Genomic DNA, 16320 nt, shown 5'->3' with positions numbered 1-16320 from the left:
TTTGGACATACAACTGCGCTGGATTCCTCAGGCACCGACTCACTGGCCAGTACCTCCTCCATTGTTCCTCCTCAGTTATTGGGCCTAGATCCTTTTCCCATGCTATCTTACTAGTGCAACCCCCCCCCCCCCTCCCCTCATCTATGACTACTCTTAATTATTTTTTATATAATATTGACACCAATCTATAATGACCCCCCCATTCTAAAATAAAATCATATCATGTGTACATAATGCCCTAGGTAAATATATCAAAACACACTCTGCCTATCATCACCTAAATTCCCTAGTATCTCTCCCTTTGACCTCAATGCCCCATCCTTAACATATTGTGATAAATACAAAAATTTTAAATTGTTGTCCAATATTTAGCCTCTCGAACAAAAGTGCTATCCCCCAAAGTGTTATTATACCAAAAAGGAGTCATTCGTGTAAAACCCTCCAGACCCAAATGTTGTTTAAGCGTGGCCCAAGAACCCACCAGGGATTTAACCAATGGAATCTTATATGCTCCTTTATATAATTGTTCTGATTCAAGGAGTACAAAAATATTTGGCAATGAACCTACACTATTATTCACTAAGTGCTTTAAGAAATCCACCTGCTCCCATTTCATATCCGGGACTTCCAAACCTCCATAATCATAAGCCCTAGTAAACACACTGAATTTCTTCCTAACTCCCTTACTGCCCACAAGAGATCATTAAACAGTTTTTCCATTTCTTTAAAGACAGCTTTGCCTAAATAAATAGGACAATTCCTAATAACGTACAGTAATTGGGGTAGTAAAACCATTTTAATTAATCCTATCTGCTTTTTTTATGGGTAGTTTATTCTATATCTTATCCGATCTTTAATCTTTCGAAACAGCGGTGCGAAATTTAATTCTATAAATCTAGAAACATCCTTTGCTATTTCTAACCCCAAGTATTTAAAACTATCCTGATGGCCCATCCATTACCTCAATCTTTTCACACAACGGAAGCAGTATTGATTTATTCCAGGTAATTGTTATACCCGAGAAACTACCAAATTCATCCATCAGTGCCATAACATGACTGAAAGCCCCATTGGTATCACCCCAAAAAAATAAAATTAAAATCATCCGCATAGAGTGATATTTTGTCCTCGCTTCCCCTCACTCCAAATCCCTGAAAACCTGAATCCTGTCTGATCTTGGCTGCCAATGGTTCCACCACTAAGGCAAAAAGTAGAGGAGAAAGGGGGAAAGGGGGCATCACTGCCTCATGCCCCTCTCAGAACAAAAATTCTTAGACAATTGACTGTTGACAGATAGCCATGCTCTCGGATCATTATAAATAATCTTCACCCACTTGATAAACTCAGAGCCAAAACCAAAATAACCCAAAGTTTCTCACACTCTATTAGAATATGAGAAAACTTCCATCTGTTCACCCAAAACTCTGTCTCTTTGAATTATCATTTTTTTCTCCATATTTCCCAATGTTAACTTGAAGTCATCTTCCTTCTTCTTAAACTCTTTTTTTTCGTTCTATAATCTTTTTGTTTAGTAGTCCTCTCACATAAGCCTTGGCAGCATCCCAGACCACATTTACCCCAGCAGAGTCCTTATTTATCTCAAAGAAAGAAATCAACTCTCTTTCAAAATGAACCTCCTGTCCCATTAGGTTAAGCCAGATAGGACTAACCGAGTAAGTGCAAGTACCATTCACAGTTCCTACCCTTTGTACCCACCTGGTCTGAGATGCACCTTGGCTCATACGAGACCACCACACTACTCTGAAGGGTCATCTGATTTCCAAATACCAAATCAATCCTAGAAAGAGAGTCATATGTTTTACTATAACAAGAGTACTGTCAATGATGGATTATGAGTCCTCCATATATCCCACCAACCAAACTCTGGAGTTAACTTCATTAATGATGTAGGCCTTACTTTTTTTTTTACTTATCTTTTTTAGTCAATCTATCCAAATCTTCATTCATTGTGTAGTTGAAATCTCCCGGCAATTTTATTTATCCTGCAAAAAGTCATTAAGTTTTAACAGCACCTCATGCCTGTAAGGTGGTGGGATAGAACTCCCTGCCGCTACCCATCTTACTTTCTCAAAGCATCCAAACAGGAAGACAGAACGCCCCTCTGCATTGAGAAATAACTGAGCATGATCTATCTTTATGGATTAGAATACTAACCCCTCTACTATACCCACTGTAAACAGAGTGAAAGTGATAAGCTATCCATTTTCTTTTAAAAAGACCCAATCTGTCTTTTAATATATGGGTCTCCGTTAAAAATACTATGGCTGGAAGATATCTACCCATTACACTAAACATGGCAACATTCTTCATTTTCTCCCCCAATCCTCTTACATTCCAAGATAAAGCTTTAATCACTGATGTATTTTTTATCAATATCCTTTATATCAAAACCAATCCCGAAAAAAAATAAAAAAATATATAAGATTTCCCCCATTCCCTCTTGCTTTCTCCCATCCCTCTCCCTCTGGTGTATCACTCCCACTACTGACGCGAAGTCCACCTCCCATCCCCTTCCCTATCCGCTTCTCTCAAACATCAATAGCCTGCTACACCTTGTTTCACTAGAATACCTCATAGCAAATCATAAACCCACAGTTTCCAACCATTTATTCACATCCTGAGATGAGGAAAAAAATCTAACCTGGTCTTTATATACAATTCTAAGTTTATCAGGATACAAAAGAGAGTAAGCCATGTCCGCCTGATGGAGTCTACGTGTAACATCAAAACATTTCTCTCTCTGTTTGTGTTGTAGAAGAATAGTCCGGATAAACGGATACTTTTGATCCATGTATTTACACATTACAACCTCTTTGTCCTTAAACGGCATAATTATTGCTATTATTGTTCTTGGATAATTACCCACTGCATTCTTCATCGGTATCCTATGTGCTCTCTCAACTGTAAATAAGTTAGAGAGACTTTCCCCACCAACCACCTTGGTAATCCAATTTTGAATATATTGTGCACAATTTGCACCCTCCATTTTCTCAGGTATACCTATGAGTCTAATATTTGATCTCCTATCCCTGTCTTCCAGTTCTGTGATTTTCGTGCTAAGGGGCCACATTCTCCCGTTTCAGGCTCTTAAGTGTCACCGCCAGTTCTGTGAGAAGGTCTGGCAGACGTTCTTCTCTACCTCTTGCATGACGTTCTTTGTTTTGGTTTCACTTTGTCATCTCCTTTCCTTCTCCCAGGTGTCACCTATTTAGTCTAATTGTCTCCCTTTATATTCTCTCCCATACTGCCTCACTTTGCGGTTTATACTACTTCCTGGATGAGGTGTTCACTGCTGGAGGCTTCTGCTGCTGTTTGCTAAGATAAGTCTTTTTCTTTATTTGTGTTTCCTTGCTGGCTTGATTCTAGGTGACCCTGACTCCGTCCGTATTAAGTGCCGGTGGTCGTGTCCCCTCACTATTATAGGGTCTTCAGGTGTCACACAGTCTTAGGTACGTGGGCATGCAATCGTCTACCTTCTTACAATCATCTCTAATCAATTGTACTTCAGATTTTAGTTCTCCCATTTGTTTCATTATGATCTCCAACACTAAATTGGATTTAGACACTGCTGACATAATGTCAGATAATGTAGGAGAATATACAGTATCTGTTGGGGATGATGACGCCACCTCAGAATCTTCCATATCCTCCCACTCCCCCCAGGTTTTTTGTTTGGAGGTTGGACTTATTCTGCTTGTAGAAATCTACCCATTTTTACTTCCCGATCTCCTTTTGTTCTCGTCACCTCTTGTCTGGGAGAGGCATACACTCCAGACCTCCTCTGCTCCGTCCCTTTCTCCTTATCCTCCTTAACCATTGTTACCTCCAAAGTATTACCTCCTTCCACAACAAACTCCTTTCTTTTTTCTCATTTTTTTCCTCCCTTCCCTTCTTCCTCCTACCTTTTCCCCCTTCCCCTTTCCTTTTTGAATATCAAGTCTCAATTAATACAATTAACGATCCCATAAATCCTCCATATTTGAATTTGTGGCAACAATGGAAAGAAAAAACAAAAGAAAACAGAGAATATTCTTTAGTGAGTCTCTCTTAGTGAAAAGTTAAGTTTAGTCCAACATCGCCTCAAACAAGACCCTTCATTCCTCAGTTGTACGTCGTTAGGCAATAGAATTCTTCCATGGACTCCAACTACACATTAGGATGGTTAATAATTATTTCATAGATATAAGTCAATGTAGGCAGAAGTCCAGAGTTAGTGTACTAGAGACCAGATGGAAGGTGATAAAAGTTCTTCAGCGGGCATTAACTGCACCTAAGCAGTAGTTATTAGTAGTATAATATTTATGCCATGAATAGTAGTTATTATAAACACCACAATCATAGATACAGTTAGGTCCATATGTATTTGGACAGAGACAACATTTTTCTAATCTCTGTTCTGGACATCACCACAATGGTAGAAGTTTAGACTTTCAGCTTTATGTCAGTCGGTTGAACAAAATGATTGCATAAAAATATGAGGAACTTGTCATGGTCTTACCTGCTTGCTGCTCTCCTTCGTTTGACATGTGCTGGCGGCCATCTTGGGTTCTGGGTTTCTTGTAGCCTTCCACCCTGCGGCTCCTCCTTCCCCTGGGAGGAGCTGGATGCCTAGCTCATATATATAGGAGGTCTGTGGCTTCAGTTCCTTGCTTGGTCCTCCTGTGTTCACATGCTTCTAGACTGCTGCTGCTTCTGGTTCCTGATCCTGGCTTCGTCTGACTACCCTGCTGGTTCCTGATCCTGGCTTCGTCTGACTACCCTGCTGGTTCCTGATCCTGGCTTCGTCTGACTACCCTGCTGGTTCCTGATCCTGGCTTCGTCTGATTACCCTTCTGGTTCCTGACCTCTGGCTTCGCAAAGACTCTGCTCGGTTTCACCATCCGTTTGGACTTTTGCTTTACAGCTTTATTTTCAATAAAGCCTTCTTCTTTTTCACTTATCTCTTGTTGTACGTCTGGTTCATGGTTCCGTGACATTAGGACCAAGCCATGAATTCTGACGGTACAGGGCCATCCTCGCTACCCACGCTGGTTGCCAGACTTGATCAGCAGGATCACCTGTTGGGTCGGTTCGCTGTGGAGTTGCAAACCCTGCTTGAACGCACGGCTCATTTCGCTCCCGTTGCCGATGGGTCGGTTGTCGCTCCTGGGCTCGCTCCTACTGCCGCTCCGGTTGTTGCGCCAGAGTCTACCCCGACACCTGTTGTTGCGCCTGCGGTGTTTCGGGGTATGACCGGTTCTGCCCCTCTTCCACAGCGCTTTGGGGGAGAGCCAACTCAGTGCCGAGGTTTCCTTAACCAGGTGGGCATTTATTTTGAGTTGCTGCCACATGCCTTTCCTACTGAGAGATCAAAGGTGGGCTTCTTGATCTCGCTGCTCTCGGACAAGGCCTTGGCCTGGGCCAGCCCTTTATGGGAGAACAACAATCCGGTGGTTGCCGAGTTTTCCGGTTTTGTTGCTTCTCTTCGGAAGGTATTCGATGTGCCGGCTCGTGCTGCCTCTGCTGCGAAGCTCCTTATGTCCATCAGACAGGGTTCACGATCCGTAGCTGAATACGCCATTGAGTTTCGTACCCTGGCAGCAGAGGTGGGCTGGAATAATGAGGCTCTGGTCGCTGCTTTCTCTCATGGTCTCTCGGATGCCTTGAAGGATGAGGTTGCAGCTAAGGACCTACCAGTTGTGCTCGAGTCTCTTATTTCTTTCCTGATTTTGATTGACACCAGACTCAGGGAGAGACCTTCCTTTAAGGAGAACCTGCGGAGGTCTTCTAACAGATTGGTGCCTACGTTTGCTGTCCCACCCGTGCCTCCTTCTCCTCCCACGCCTCCTGGGGATGACTTGTCTGGGGGTGAACCCATGCAGCTGGGGTTTGCTCGCCTGTCCGAGGGGGAGAGGGCACTCCGGAGACGCGAGGGCCGATGCATGTACTGTGGTCTCGGTGGGCATTTTCGGTTGGCATGTCCGAACCGTCCGGGGAACGCTCGTACCCTGAGATCCTGTCGGGGGCAGATCTTGGGTGGAGTCTCCTCGTCCCCGGTTTCCCGTGTTGACAAACCACTGATCACTGTTGTCCTCTCCTGGGTCGGGGGCTCGGTGACGACCCAGGCGTTGGTGGACTCTGGTGCTGGTGGTTTGTTCATTGATAGTGTGTTCGCTGCCGCCAATTCCATTCCTCTGCAGGCTCGAGGTTCCCCACTGGCTCTTGAGGCGATAGACGGCAGACCCCTTCTGCCGCCACACGTGACTCATGAGACCCTTCCAGTGGGGATAGCCATTGGTGCCGTTCACAGAGAGTCGGTCTGCCTCCAGGTTATTTAGTCTCCACACTACTCGGTGGTCTTGGGGTACCCCTGGCTCCAGAAGCATAATCCGACTTTCGATTGGAGATCGGTCGAGATCCTCTCATGGTCACCGCAGTGTGGGGCTAGTTGCATCCATGGGTCTGTCAAGTTGCTGTGTACTTCCTCGGACTCTCTGTTGCCTCCTGAATATGAGGAGTACCGGGATGTATTCGATAAGGTGCGTGCGGTTGCCCTACCTCCGCACCGCCCATACGATTGTGCCATAGAGTTACAATCTGGTGCCGTTCCTCCTCGTGGCAAAGTCTATCCACTGTCGGTAGCGGAGAATGAGGCCATGGAGGAGTACGTGAGGGAGGCGCTTTCACGCGGACACATTCGCAAGTCTTCGTCCCCGGCAGGGGCTGGATTTTTCTTTGTGAAAAAGAAGGGCGGTGAGTTGAGGCCTTGCATCGATTACAGGGGTCTCAATCGCATCACGATCAAGAACGCTTACCCGATACCCTTGATTTCCGAGCTGTTCGATCGCCTTAAAGGGGCCACGGTCTTTACCAAACTCGACCTGAGGGCGGCATATAACCTGGTAAGGATCAAGGCGGGCGATGAGTGGAAGACCGCGTTTAACACCAGGACCGGTCATTACGAATCCTTGGTTATGCCCTTTGGGTTGTGCAATGCGCCCGCAGTCTTTCAGGAATTCATCAACGATGTTTTCCGTGACCTGTTGCAGCAGTGTGTGGTAGTCTATTTGGATGACATCTTGGTATATTCTGAATCCATGGAGGCCCACATTCTGGATGTCAGACGAGTGTTGCAACGGTTACGAGAGAACAAGCTGTTCGGTAAGCTTGAGAAATGCGAATTTCACCGATCCCAGGTAACCTTCTTAGGTTACATCATTTCCGCTGAGGGGTTCTCCATGGATCCTGAGAAGGTTTCGGCTGTCTTATAGTGGCCCCAGCCCAGTGGTCTTCGTTCCCTGCAGCGCTTTTTGGGCTTCGCCAATTATTATCGGAAGTTCATCAGGGACTTTTCCATGCTGGCCAAGCCTCTCACGGATCTGACCAGGAAGGGCAGTAATTCCCAGGTCTGGCCGCTCGAGGCCATCCGAGCTTTTGAGGCCCTAAAGTCCGCCTTTGTGTCGGCTCCGATTCTGTCGCATCCCAACCCTGGGTTGCCCTTTGTCCTCGAGGTGGACGCGTCTGAGACGGGAGTAGGCGCCCTTCTGTCTCAGCGTAGAACACCAGAGGGTCCTCTGCTTCCTTGTGGGTTTTACTCCCGGAAACTGTCTTCCGCGGAGTGCAACTATCAGATTGGTGACAGGGAGTTATTGGCCATCGTGCAGGCCCTTAAAGAATGGAGGCACTTGCTCGAGGGTTCGGTGGTTCCGGTTCTCATCCTGACGGACCACAAGAATCTGACCTACCTTTCTGAGGCCAAGAGATTGACACCACGTCAGGCCAGATGGGCTCTGTTCTTGTCACGTTTTAATTACGTGGTCTCCTACCTACCCGGTTCCAAGAACATCAGGGCGGATGCCTTATCACGGCAGTACTCCGAGCTGTCCAGGGAGGAGTCGATTCCGACTTCGGTCATACCCCCGAATCAGATCCTGGCCGCCATTCGCACCAGCCTGACCTCTCCCCTGGGTGAGCAGATTTTGGCGGCTCAATCTGGTGCTCCCTCTGGGAGACCCAACGGCAGATGTTTTGTGCCTGAGGAGTTGCGCACTCGGTTGTTGCGAACCTACCATAACTCCAAGACCGCGGGGCATCCTGGAAAGAATCAGCTGTCCTGGGCTGTTTCACGTCTGTTCTGGTGGCCTTCCCTACGTTCCGACATCGCCGCATATGTAGCGGCATGCTCCGTTTGTGCCCAGAGTAAGTCCCCTCGGCACCTTCCGTTGGGCCTTCTGCAACCCATAGCCACCGGGGAGCGCCCATGGTCACACCTGGGGATGGATTTCATTGTGGACCTCCCTGCATCCCGAGGCCATACGGTCATTCTCATGATTGTGGATCGGTTTTCCAAAATGTGCCACTGTGTTCCTCTCAAGAAGTTACCCTCTGCACAAGAGTTGGCCACGATTTTTGCCAGGGAGGTCTTCCGGTTGCACGGTTTGCCTAAGGAGATTGTGTCGGATCGGGGGAGTCAGTTTGTGTCCAGGTTCTGGCGCGCCTTTTGCTCCCAGTTGGGGATTCATCTCTCCTTCTCCTCGGCCTACCACCCTCAGTCCAATGGGGCCGCAGAACGATCCAATCAGGCCTTGGAGCAATTCCTTCGTTGCTATGTCTCCGATCACCAAGACAATTGGGTTGACCTCCTGCCTTGGGCTGAGTTTGCCAGGAACACGGCGGTGAACTCTTCCTCTGGGACGTCTCCCTTCATGGCCAATTATGGGTTCCAACCTGCCGTGTTACCGGAGGTATTCTCTCCCCAGGATATTCCGGCTGTGGAGGATCACCTTTCCGTCCTACGTGCTTCTTGGGTACAGATCCAGAAGTCCCTTGAGGTCTCTGCGCAGCGCCAGAGACTCCAGGCTGATCGCAGACGAGCGCCTGCTCCTTCCTACCAGGTCGGAGACCGTGTATGGTTGTCCACCCGCAACCTCAACCTTCGAGTGCCCACTCCCAAGCTGGCGCCTCGCTTTGTTGGTCCCTTCCGAGTGCTTCGCAGGGTAAACCCGGTAGCCTATGCCCTTGCGCTTCCTCCTGGCATGCGGATCTCCAACGTGTTTCATGTCTCCCTGTTGAAGCCACTGGTGTGTAATCGTTTCACTTCCTCGGTTCCTCGGCCTCGTCCGGTCCAAGTGGGCAATCGTGAGGAATATGAGGTGAGCAACATCCTGGACTCACGCCTGGTCCGCGGTCGGTTGCAGTTTTTGGTCCATTGGCGTGGTTATGGTCCAGAGGAGCGTTCCTGGGTTCCCTCCGCAGATGTCCATGCTCCTGCCTTGCTCCGAGCCTTCCACGCACGCTTCCCTCAGAAACCGTTTTGTGCTCCGCGGAGGAGGGGCCCTTGAGGGGGAGGTACTGTCATGGTCTTACCTGCTTGCTGCTCTCCTTCGTTTGACATGTGCTGGCGGCCATCTTGGGTTCTGGGTTTCTTGTAGCCTTCCACCCTGCGGCTCCTCCTTCCCCTGGGAGGAGCTGGATGCCTAGCTCATATATATAGGAGGTCTGTGGCTTCAGTTCCTTGCTTGGTCCTCCTGTGTTCACATGCTTCTAGACTGCTGCTGCTTCTGGTTCCTGATCCTGGCTTCGTCTGACTACCCTGCTGGTTCCTGATCCTGGCTTCGTCTGACTACCCTGCTGGTTCCTGATCCTGGCTTCGTCTGACTACCCTGCTGGTTCCTGATCCTGGCTTCGTCTGACTACCCTTCTGGTTCCTGACCTCTGGCTTCGCAAAGACTCTGCTCGGTTTCACCATCCGTTTGGACTTTTGCTTTACAGCTTTATTTTCAATAAAGCCTTCTTCTTTTTCACTTATCTCTTGTTGTACGTCTGGTTCATGGTTCCGTGACAGAACTAAAGCGTTTTTTTAAACTCAATCCCTTCATTTCAGGGGCTCAAAATTAAATAATTGTAAATAAAATGTTAATTTCTAATGTTCCCCCTTTCTTGGCAGTGACTGCCTGAAGTCTTGACCTCATGGACATCACCAGACGCCGTTTCCTCCTCTTTAATGCTCGGCCTTTACTGCCGCATTTTTCAGTTGCTGTTTGTTTCTGGGCCTTTCTGTCTGAAGTTTAGTCTTTAACCAGTGAAACGCTCTGTTGGGTTCAGATCCGGTGACTAACTCGGCCATTCTAGAATATTCCACGTCTTTGCAGTAATAAACTCCTGGGTCGCTTTGGCTTTATGATTTGGGTCATTGTCCATCTGTATTATGAAACGCCGACCAATCAGTTTGGCTGGATTTGAGCGCACAGTATGTCTCTGAAAACTCCAGAATTCATCAGGCTGCTTATGTCCTGTGTCACATCATCAATAAACATGAGGGCCCCGGGGCCACTGGCAGCTATGCATGCCCAAGCATCACACTGCCTCCTCCGTGTTCTACAGACGATGTGATATGCTATCCATTAGCTGTACCGTCCCTTCACCATACTTTTTTCTTTCCATCATTCTGGTAGAGGTTGATCTTGGTTTCATCTGTTCAAAGAATGTTCTTCCAGAAGTGTGCTGGTTTTTTAAGATGTTTTTTTAGCAAAGTCCAATCTAGCCTTCTTATTCTGGAGGCTGATGAGTGGCTGCACCGTGCCGTGAACCCTCTGTATTACTTTCATGCAGTCTTCTCTTTATGGTAGATTTGCATATTGATCCGCCTATATCCTGGAGAGTGTGGTTCACTTGGTCGGCTGTTGTGAAGGGGCTTCTCTTCACCATGGTAATTATTCTGCCATCATCCACCACTGGTGTCTTCCGTGGGCGTCCAGGTCTTTTTGCATTGTTGAGGTCACCAGAGCTTTCTTTCTTTCTTAGGATGCACCAAACTGTAGATTTTGCCGCTTCTAATAGTGCAGCAATTTCTCGGATGGGTTTTTTCTGTTTTCGCAGATAAAGGATGGCTTGTTTCACCTGCACGGAGACCTCCTGTGACCGCCTGCGAAATCTTCAAAATGCAAAAACCACACCTCAAATAAACTCCAGGCCTTTTATGTGCTTAATTGAGAATAAAATAATGAAGGAATTGCCCACACCTGCCCATCAAACAGTCCATTGTCCAATTACTTTTGGTCCCTTTAAAAACAGGGTGCCACATGTAAAGGATCCGAAACTCCTAAACCCTTCATCCAATTTTAATTCGGACGTGGCGATATGTGATATGTTTATTTATTTATTGTTTATATATTTCATATGGGGGTGATTTATAGTTAATATTTTGGTGTGTTTTCTTTTTTCCTTTTTTATTTAATTTTTTACTTTTTATATAATAACTATTTCCCCCCTTAGGGGCTAGAACCTGGGATCTTTTAATCCCTTGTCCTATTCACCTTGATAGAGATCTATTATAGGGTGAATAGGATCTTACACTCTCCCTGCTGACCTGGGCATAGTACACACAGCAGCAGGGAGATTACCTTGGACGGCTTCAGTAGTGTCCTGGCAGCCATGGTAACCGATCGGAGCCCTGAAATTTCACTGCTGGGGCTCCGATCACAACTGCCACATTACCACCAATGAGGAGGAGGGGACCCTGTGGCCACTGCTACCAATGATTTTAATACTGGGGGGGAGGGGAGGGCGCACTGCACCACCAATGTTTTTAATACTGGTGGGGCGCACTGCACCACCAATGATAATTAACGTTTAATACAAATACAGCCGGCGGCAGAAACACATTGGCGGCACCAGGGCCGGTGCTATAATAAGGCAGACCAAGCGGCTGCCTTAGGGCGCAGACGGGGGGGGGCTGAAAAAATTTTACTTTTTTTTTTAAAATACCCTGTATTTTTCGCCCCTGGGTCTTATGGGGCAAATACTAATGAAGCATTTTGGAAGCACTTCATTAGTACCGAAGGACTGGGAAGCGGTGAAGGATCTGTACTCACCGCTTCCTGGTCCTCCGCTCTGCTGTCTGCTGTAAAGGGCTGCGCACCATTTATCCTCACTGTGCGCAGCCTTCACAGCTGACGGACGAGAACCAGGAAGAAGAGAGAGAGCGCTGGTGGTGAGGAGCGGCGGCGTCCAGGAGCAGGAGAGGTAAGTTATTTTTTTTATTTTATTTGCACTGATGGCTGACATAGGGGGGGGCATGATGGCTGACATGGGGGGGCATGAAGGCTGACATGTGGGGGCATGAAGGCTGACATGGGGGGGCATGAAGGCTGACATGGGGGGGCATGAAGGCTGACATGGGGGGGCATGAAGGCTGACATGGGGGGCATGATGGCTGACATGGGGGGGCATGAAGGCTGACATGTGGGGGCATGATGGCTGACATGGGGGGGCATGATGGCTGACATGGGGGGGCATGATGGCTGACATGGGGGGGCATGATGGCTGACATGGGGGGGCATGAAGGCTGACATGGGGGGGCATGATGGCTGACATGGGGGCATGATGGCTGACATGGGGGGCATGATGGCTGACATGGGTGCACGATGGCTGACATGGGGGCATGATGCTTGAAATGGGGGGCTGATCTGAGGCATTAGGGGGCTGATCTGAGGTCTGATTAACATTGGGGGTCTGATTACTGGTCTGACCTGAGGTGCAATGGAAAATATGTTTTTCTTATTGTCCTAAAACCTAGGTGCGTCTTATGGGCCGGTGCGTCTTAGAGGGCGAAAAATACGGTCCTCAATCCAGTGATTGTCTGAAGCAGAGAGAAGATACCAGGACCACACAGAGGAGAAGCCAGCTGCTGCAGACGGGACCAGGGCCAGGTAAGGGGGGGGGGGGGCGCCAAAATGTAGCTTCGCTTGTGTTGGCAAAAATCCTTGCACCGGCCCTGGGGTTAATTGCTGTGGACACAGCGCCCTGTCAGAGGTCGGGTGCCGCCAATGTGTTTCTGCCGCCTGTATTTGTAATGTAGTAAACATTAGTTATCGTTGGTGGCACAGTGCGCCCTCCCCTCCTCTTCGTTCCCATTGGTGGCAGCGGCAGCACAGGGGGGAGGGAGAGACTGCGTCCTTCTCCCTGTGCTGCTGAGGGAACATGTCGCACGCTGAGAGCAGCGCGATCCATGTTCTCTGATACTGGGCTGTGCAGTAGCACAGCCTAGTATCGATAAAAGGGAAGACCCGATATTGCATCGATACCGGGACAAAAGTATTGATTGGGTATCGAAAATTCGATACCCGAAACAACCCTACCTTCTTCTATTCTGGTTATCTGCCAAACTTCATCCACCCAGCATAGAACCCACACTCCAACTCCCCTGAATCTCACAAGGACCATGCGGTACCCCCCTTATCACAAGAGAGAAAAATACAGCTTCACCCAGGCGACCCTCCTCATCCGGGCAGACATACAGAACTCCTCTTTCCCCCGCTGTCCACCAGATAGCAGTCTCTCCGTCCTGCCTCGTAGCCGCCACCAGCTGATCACCATAAAGCGGCACGCAGAAACAGGCTTCCATTAAAGGAGCAGAGTACAGGCGAACGGGAGCATTCATCCCATTCAGAGATAAAGCGCGTGGCTCCCATGCCAGGCGGTGGCAGGCGCTTCAGACAAGCTCGCTCATCGCGGGGCAGGGAAGGGAGGTGAAGCTACAGCCGGACGTGCTACAGCGTCCACGTCATGTCGGCGCACCGCCCCCCCCCCCCCCCCCAGCATGTGCCAACCCACGTACATTGACAGAAATAATTCTTATCATTCAAATAATAATAAATAAACCTAATCCCACCCCAACCGCTCCCCCAACCAGTACTATTTTTAAGGCAGGCCCTTTAAATCTGCCTGTTCACATGCTTCTTCAGGGGACTGAAAAAATACAGTTTTATCCTGATATACTCCCCGGAGTTTAGCTGGAAAAACCAAGCCCCCCCGCCAGCCTCAATCTCTTTTTTGAGCGCTGGTAGCCATTGAAAACCCCGGGTACACACTTATTTTTGTCCCATCTATTTGAAACTTCTCCGAGGCTCTGACCTCCTTCCAGGCAGCCTCCCCATCTCTGCAGGATACAAACTTAGTCAGCATTGTTCTTGGATATTCCCCCGGCTATCCTCTTTCATTGGGGACTCTGTGCGCTCTCTCATTGGCTATGGAACTCAGAACCGTCTCAGATGTTCAGTTCTCCAATATCCGACACAATCCGAACCTTCCTTTCCTTCAGGTATCTCCACCCATCTCAGATAGTTTCTTCTTGCTTGGTCTTCCAAATCTGTTTACTCATTCTCCATGGCAGCATTCGTTTGTTTTAGAGATATTGCCTCTTTCTCCAGTTTAAACAATAAATCTTCCACCGGTGACGGTCTACTTTCCAAGTCTCTCACCTTGGTAAAATCCTCTCTAATTAACGTGACATCTGTTTGATTGCCCCCCATCTGTGTGACCACCTTCCCCATCATACTCTAACCTCGTAACCGCACAAAAGATTTATTTCACCATTTTTGGGTCAGAATCTCCTTTTTCTCCCTCCACGGCCATCTAAATACGTATTTTCTTCCAAACCAAGCTCTACCCCTCCCCCTATCTCTTTCCTAGGGTTAGGGGGTCTTCGTGGAAAGATGAGGAGGTCAGATCTTTACTTAAAGCATTTTGTTTTTGTCTTGAACGCCTGTTAGCATTATTAGTATTGGACCCATGTTGGTCCTCTCTCTTAGTCCGAGTCTGGTAATAAACTGGTCAGGGAGTTGGCAGTCCAGAGTTACTACACCAGTAATCGGAGGGCAGGTGAGGAAGGTTACGGCAATTTATGGAGGGGCCTCAGTCCCAGATCCGAGTTAGTATCTCCGGAATTAGGGGGTAGAGGATAGAAAGTTATTTGAGGGTCCAAACGCAGTAGTTAGAGGGGGGGGGGGGGCTGGATATGTTGAAAGAGACAGATAAGAAGTATAAAACAATGCTGCTCTCTTTCTTGCTCACATCCAGAGATAACTTTATCCCAGCTCTCTTCCTTGTCAACACTCCCCCACCGTCAGCCCCACTCTCACCAATCCTCCTCAGGAGAAACCGAGTGCCAGCTGCAGTGCCTCCAGATTGCCACCATCCAGAGCCACCAGAAGGACCAAAGAGCGCGCAGGAGACCGGGACAGACAAGCGCTAACTGCATTCAGCAGACCCTGGGAGAGCGAGCCGCACCAGCTCACCCACGCGGCGTCCCCACCGGCTTCTTGAGCGCCCCGCACACTCGGGATCCGGGAGGCAGGGAGGGGGAACGGAGCTAGTGTCACACGCCAGACACAGACGTGACCACACATTACATAACTTAAAGGATTTGCCGGTCAGGAGTCTGGGAAAGCTGGGACAGGCCTTATGTAATGGTGAGCAGCGCGGTTCTCACCTAGCTTGAGAAACAGAAGAAGTAGTAGCCCAGAAAAGAACTCCAGAAGGGCAGGATCTTTACAGCCCATCACATCCGGAGTCTCTTGGCTCTTGTCCCAGATTCACGGCAGAATTTGTAAAACGTCTCATGTTTTACAACCACAACTGGTGACATTACAACGCGTCCTACAAATCCGAAAAAAACACACTCAGCGACAACTCCAAAGAAAGGTCTGCTCCACCTGCAGAGCCCCTCACACCCAGCAATTACCTGCAGATTTATCCTACCTACGTCTTCAGGAAAACAGGAGGCCACGGCTCGCCAGGCTCTGGGGCAGTCCCATGCAAGTCACAGTGTCAGGCTCTGGGGCAGTCCCATGTAAGTCACAGTGACAGGCTCTAAAGACCTACACAGAAAGAGTAGAGGAGTGGAGGTCGAATTGGTCGGTGGCCAGTTATCTGCCATATTCATTCAAGAAAGTTCTCCTGAGGCGCATTGTACTACGTAGAGGTGACGACAGGAGAGCTCACCGATTATACACGTATAATGGACAGGCGATGACTGATTACAGCTGCTACACAACTACAACTCCCAGCATGTCTGAGCACCGATTCATAGTAACATACAAGCTGTGCTGTGTACTCACCCCCCAGACACCGGGACCGAACTGCTGGCCTCCTGCAACACATAGTATCAGAGGCTCCTGAGCAGTCACTCCCATCATCCAGCCCACAACATTAACCCTTCACAGCCTGCAATCACCACCCCATTGTATGCTGTCATAACTTCCAGGGACAGTGTATCTAATCCTATCCTATGTAACACTGTCTGCTGAGCTGTGTATCTAATCCTATCCTGTGTGATACAGTCTGCTGAGCTGTGTATCTAATCCTATCCTGTGTGATACAGTCTGCTGAGCTGTGTATCTAATCCTATCCTATGTAACACTGCTGAGCTGTGTATCTAATCCTGTCCTGTACTAAACTGTGTATCTAATCCTGTCCTGTGTGATACAGTCTTCTGAGCTGTGTATCCCATCCTATCCTGTGTGATACAGTCTGCTGAGC

The 16320-nt window shown here is 48.4% G+C and overlaps 1 protein-coding gene across 3 annotated transcripts in view; it reads right to left on the bottom strand.

The window, feature by feature from the left end:
- Nucleotides 1–15979, bottom strand: part of LOC120982344 (toll-like receptor 2) — a 30966-nt gene extending 14987 nt beyond the window's left edge. Inside the window, exons 1-3 of one of the 3 annotated variants that reach the window (XM_040412411.1) lie at nucleotides 15900–15934; nucleotides 15524–15659; nucleotides 15272–15438 (exon numbers count right to left, since the gene is read on the bottom strand). The gene's annotated coding sequence lies outside the window, so the exon portion shown is untranslated. Of the gene's footprint in view, nucleotides 1–15271; nucleotides 15439–15523; nucleotides 15660–15899 lie in introns of all 3 variants that reach the window. The other 2 variants (XM_040412413.1, XM_040412414.1) reach the window with 2 other exon arrangements.
- Nucleotides 15980–16320: the final 341 nt, after the last annotated feature.

This window comes from Bufo bufo, chromosome 11, assembly GCF_905171765.1.
Source record: "Bufo bufo chromosome 11, aBufBuf1.1, whole genome shotgun sequence".
NCBI lineage: Eukaryota > Metazoa > Chordata > Amphibia > Anura > Bufonidae > Bufo > Bufo bufo.
Note: the sequence above shows the minus strand (reverse complement) of the source record. Positions and strands in the feature narration are given on the sequence as shown.